The following is a 6000-nucleotide window of genomic DNA, read 5'->3' as shown; positions in this document are numbered from 1 at the left end:
ATGAACTCGTATAATAAACTGTTCAAATTCTGCATAATGTTTTGATACTGGAATCATCATATACATTGCTGATGTTGCATCAATAAATAAATAAATAAATGGTAATTAGACCTGTTCTACTGTTCTAGGCTAACTTGTAATGTAAATTACAATAACAAAATCTGAAGAGTAAATCGGATAATCGGGTTACTTTTTCTTGTGAACGGTGGCTAAACTAGTAATAATGAAGCAATCTCTTGCCTATGGATAACACAATAATCATGTTTATGTCATAAAAGCAAGCATTGCAACTCATTGACTGACAACAGTGTGATACACTTTGCAAACGGGTTAAAAAAATCTGCTTCAAATACAATTTCCTCCTTCTACCCAATTTAGTTTTCTTAAAACATTAACATAACTTTGTCTCTACTTTGCTTGGCGGCTTGTCATGAGGTTCTACTGTCTGTCTGCATGCCTTTCTTTTATAATCTTCTCATCTTTCCTCCCAAACGGACCACGGGGACCCCCCGAAGACTGCCACCCACCAGCCTTTTTTTACGGCTACACAAGTAGAGGCTCTAGAGAACTGGAAAACATTTTGTCTCTCCAAAAAAAAAACGTGTTGTTGTTCTTTTGCTTGAGCTGCGTTTGAACCGCCAACTCTGAGGTCAAGCGATGTCGCTGCCTTCCGCTAAGGGCATTTCAGCATCGATAATCCAAACATCTCAGTCAGATGACCTCTACTTTTTCCTTTCTTAGAAGATTCCCCTAACTTTTCAACGTGGGACGACGTCTATATCATCTAAATCAAAAGCGTACAACTTTCATCATCACATCGCTTAGTAATAAAAACAATAAACATCTAATTAAACCAACACAGACGACGAACTGGCTTTGAATGCCATTGGGTTAAATAAATAAATGATATAATTTGTTCTTCCTCTGGCAAATATGCACCCTTCCTTCCACCAGTTTATCACGAGTGGACGTCCAATCAGTCCAAATGGATTGGACGCCAATAACAGAAGATAAACGTCCAATATTATTTGGACGGAACGGAGTTAAAAAAACATTTAAAACCACAAATTAAATAAGTGATGGGAGGTATTGGTGGAAGCACCCAAAAGCCACCCACAAATTTCCCAATGAAGTTTTTTTGGGGGGGGTACCACGTCATCTGGATCTTGAATCAGACCACAGCTGCAGTCTATTGAACCCTCCTCCACTGTTTTTCTATCCCCTCCCCCCAGCACCTGTGCTGCATCAGTCCTTGTCATCTCGCCCGCTTTTTTTGCGCCCCGAAACCAATCAGCTCCTCGCCTGCAATCACGGCCCTGCCACCTGTTCCTTGTTAACCGATCGGCCGCATCGAATCGTCATTGATTTTTCATTTTTTACGTCGGAGGGGACGCGATGTCGTCCTACCTGAGTGCAAATCTTATTGGGGTTCCACCTTATGGGATATTTTGGCAAACTGGGATAGAAAGTGATAAAAGTACTCACTCGTTCATTGGTTGGCAAATGATGAATAGCTCCATCCTGGTCGTCATGGTGACATAATTCATAGGAACCATCGGTATTGGTGTAGAGTCGCCCACATGGGTGAGACGGGTCATACTTTTAAAACAGGTTCATTTCTAAAAGACAAAAATGCAAAGGGAAATGCACTTGGTTATAATATCTCATTATAGTTATTTGCTGTAATTGACCAAAACAGACGTCAAATCAATTTTGGATGTTCGTGAATGAGGTCAAAGTTATTTAAGGCTAAAAATCGTTAAGGCTTAAAAAAGCTCTGTAATAAAACATAGATATAAGAAACTGATTTTAAAAGATATTTTGGGGAATTTTTGGAAAATAGGTTTTATTTTTTAATTTCATGGGTAAATCAACCTTTGGAAAACACAATATCTTGAGTTATTCCAGAATATTTTGTGTTTCATAAAAAAAGTAAGAATGAATAAATAAATAAAAAGCCATATGATTAATTTGCCGCTGGTACTGCGTGCAAATAATTTGTGATTTTTCCTCTATTTGTAGTTGATCCCTATCTGGTGGGCATCCACCTCGGCCCATTTAGCATTTACAGTCAATTTTTAAAAATGAGCATGAATGGGGTTTCTTTTTCTTTTTACAGTATTTTCATTATATTTTTAGTAATGGCTTCCTACATAACTTGACTACGGGTCAAACTCTGGCTGGTCGCTGCTTGCGGGTGGGAAAATATTTGCGAGCAAAGAGACGTTTTTCCCATCAGAATTTATGCCAAGAACCAAAATGTCTGACTTTCACACAAGGCTTGGCTTTAGCTAAATGGCGACTCTCTCACACTGGAACAAAAAAATCATTCTGTCCTAAAGAAAAAAAAAGAAAAAAAATACCGCAAGGCTTAATGATCTTTGCGACTGCCATTACGCTCACATCAACTTTTTTTTTAAAGCAACAGCGTCTGTTTTGGTGAAGCCTTTGAAAGCCTCTTTGATGCCCGGCCGCCTTCTGAAGTCGACTCTCCTTGATTGGCGGTGCTTACGAATGACGCTCCACGTGCCTGGGCGACACTGCGACAGATTGGATCAATAGCGCCAACCGCTCGAGAGCATTAGCATGCGCACAATGTGGATGTTGTTATACGATTCAGGGAAGGCCATTAAATGAGGCGCTTTCGGAAATAGTATTTGGATTTATTAAAGTTGAATTACCATTAAATGTTAAAAGAAAACAAATGTGGAGCGTCATCTTGCATTTCCATCTTAATTTCAGGGCGTGTGATTGGTCGCCCCACAGAATCTCGATGAGAAACGATATAAAGTAAACTATTTATAAATTAGGGGTGTGTATGGCCTCATATATGATTGGTATCACGATTCATAGGTCATGATTTATTCCGGATTAATTCCGATACTACTCTTGGAGTCGATTATTGCGATTTTTGTAAATAAAAAAACTATAAACAAAATGGATATAAAAGTAAATTCACATCAAATTATTTCTGAAACCTCAGTTAGCACTACAGTAAAATGGTTTATTTTTGAACAAATTACGGCCATTGTATAACTTTCAGATTTTAGTGTAGACCTATTTTAATGCATTCCATTTTTTAAAACACCTTTACTATAAATATACTTGAACTGGGCGGGTGGCATTTAATCAACTGGAAGTTTGTCATTGGCAATGGGAGCCAAATACTTCATTGTGGGGGAAAAAAGTCTATTTTCCAAGAGAAAAAAAAGGTTATTTCGCCCTGTCAGCACGTATAAGTATAAATAAGTATGGGAAGGTTGAGTCGATGACAGTGTCTGATCAGTAAGCTACACCTTGATTGCAGAGAGCTCGTGTTGATTGCAACGTGTATGTGTGCGCCTGTGTGTGTTTGTGCGTGTGCTGATTGCAGAGTAATGCAGATCAGATGAAGCAAGAAATCGGCTTTTTGCCTCCATCAATCATCTTCCGCCTCAGCCCTCTTTCTTCCCCAGTATCGCTCCATTCTGCCTCATTTCTGCTCTTTTGAGTTGAGATGTCATTGTTTTTGCTCCTTCCACTTTTATCTCGGTGCCACACTCTCGCTATCCCCCCCGTTTTCGACATTGCTTTGAATCAGCGGATCACGCGCACGGGTGATTGTTACGAGTGACATTTTGCCGAGGCTGGGCTTTCTTTCAGACGTCAAGCTCGTATGTCCCCGTGCCTTGTTTTTTTTTTAAAAAAAAGAACTCTGGACTGATGAAAAGGAGTCCAGAACTGACTCATTTTTAGCAATCTTGATATGGGAAGTGATGACACACTTTGGGAGTGTCTAGTACTATGCTAATAAAATACTACATGAAAAAATAAGGGGGAAAATAAAGATGAAAAGCTAAATTCTTAAAAATCGCATTGCAGTTATTGAAGTTTCAACGGTGTTTACGATTTTAGAAGATCGAAATTGGGTGGAAAACAATCATCTTGAGATTTTTTTTAATGGCAACATAGCAAAATCAATAAAGGATAAAAAAAGAATATTGTCAAAAGGGGAAGTAGCAAATGAACCAATCGCTACCAGCAGATGATCCAATAAATTAAGTGACTCAGTTGCAAGAGTATTTGATCAAGACAATTTTAGTCACTTCTTAATTTGGCCATAGCTGACTACCTTCAAGCGTACCCCCAACATCCCTACTAGCGAGACCACCTTTTCCGCAACAGTCTTGGGAGGCATGAGAAAAAGCAACGATGTCCTGCAGAACGCAATGCGGTCAACTGCCACCATGCATTTCCAGTTATACACTATTAGAAACATAATAGGCAGAGCTGTTTGTTTTCTCTGCCTGCTCCGCTTCAACTGATAATAACAGTGAGATCATCACTGTACACGGTCCAATTTTTTTCCTTCTTTTTACCCATAATGATCCCAAAGGAACTTCAGTCACTGTTGAAGATAAACAGACAGAGACGAGATAAGACGAGCGCAACGGAAAGTCAAAATAGTAATTAGAAACAGGAACGTTTGGTATTTCTGACGGCGATACGGCGCAGATGCTGTAAAACCGCCACATTTACGATGCCTCCCCTTAGAATGGCGACGCATTCGTACCTCGTATCTCATCTCTAATCTCCCGCAAATCATTCATGAATAACATACTTATTAAAATAGTTTACAGATAATTGGATTTTGATAACGTGCACGTACAGTGAAAACTCCCTCTTGGATTACTTTAAGACAATGGCTGCCATTTGACTTTGATTGCCGTCAATGAGGGTGTGGCTTTTCTCCGGGTACTCCGGTTTCCTCCCACATTCCACATTGGTGGAACACTCAAAATTGCCCCTAGCTGTGATTGGTTGTACTTTGTCTGCTCGTGCCTGGTGCTCGTAGTAAGCTGGGCTAGGCTCCAGCACCCCCTCACAACCCTTGCGAGGATAAGCGCTTCGGAAAGTGAATGAATTAATATTTTAAAACATACTTTTTAAATTCTCACTTAACACTTATGTACTGACTTATGAGTTGAGAGCCAATCACATTAGGCAAAGGAAAAAACATGTTAAAAAGTGAATTTATTGCAAGCAAGACCAATATTTTGCAAGATGAAACCAGAACATGACGTGCCCCATTTGATCTAACGGGAATCCCAGATTTGCCCGTGCGGCCGTCAATTACAAGCAGATTGGCCCGAGTTGACTGGGGCCACTGGGGCCACTGGGGCCTCCGTGCCACATCAAGCCTGGCCTTCATCTATCTCGGTCCCCAGCCTCCGCCCCTCCGCCCCTTCGCCCCTTCGCTCCCTTCGCCCCCTTCGCCTGGCACAATAGCCAGAACAATGTGCCAGCGTGCCGCCACATCAAACGGGGGTGACGGGGAGAGTTGAGCGGGACAGACAAAGACGTGGAATTACAGTGCGGCCCCAAATCTGATTGCGCATCAAAGGCACAACTGCGGGGGGAAAAAAACATCCTCTTTAAAGTGATTATATATCCATGAGAAGAGAAAAACCACAATGTCTCCCGCTCCGACGTGTTCCTCTGTCGTCTTGTCGTCCCGCTGGTGCCAACTGTCTACACGCCACCGCCCGCCCGCCTCCTGTTTTTACACGCTGCTATCAAAGCCGCAGCAGTGGGAATCCAATCCCGAGGAGCTATCGAGAAGGTTTACAATCCGCGACACTGAGAGTAGAACTTGGCCAAGGTTTACGCAGTGATGGCGGCGTCACATTTTCCTCAATTATAACTTAACAATACCGTTGCTTTCCCGGAATTGTCTATCGTCACATCCGCAAGTCCATCTATTTATATTTAACATTATGTTCGTGTGTGATATGAATATATATATATATATATATATATATATATATATATATATATATATATATATATATATATACATACACATACATATATACATACACATACATATATATACATGTATATATATACATACATATATACACATACATTTATATACATATACATACATGCATATGCATACACATATACATACATATATATATACACACATACATATATATTTACATATATATACATACA

At 40.2% G+C, this 6000-nt stretch overlaps 1 protein-coding gene across 1 annotated transcript in view; it reads right to left on the bottom strand.

The window, feature by feature from the left end:
• trps1 (trichorhinophalangeal syndrome I) overlaps nt 1–6000 on the bottom strand; it is a 111208-nt gene that overhangs the window by 76933 nt on the left and 28275 nt on the right. Inside the window, exon 3 of the mRNA XM_077591033.1 lies at nt 1486–1619. The gene's annotated coding sequence lies outside the window, so the exon portion shown is untranslated. The remainder of the gene's footprint in view (nt 1–1485; nt 1620–6000) is intronic.

This window comes from Stigmatopora argus, chromosome 21 (genome assembly GCF_051989625.1).
Source record: "Stigmatopora argus isolate UIUO_Sarg chromosome 21, RoL_Sarg_1.0, whole genome shotgun sequence".
Taxonomy (NCBI): Eukaryota; Metazoa; Chordata; class Actinopteri; order Syngnathiformes; family Syngnathidae; genus Stigmatopora; species Stigmatopora argus.
The sequence above is the reverse complement of the archived record's forward strand: the minus strand, read 5'-3'. Positions and strand labels throughout refer to the sequence as shown.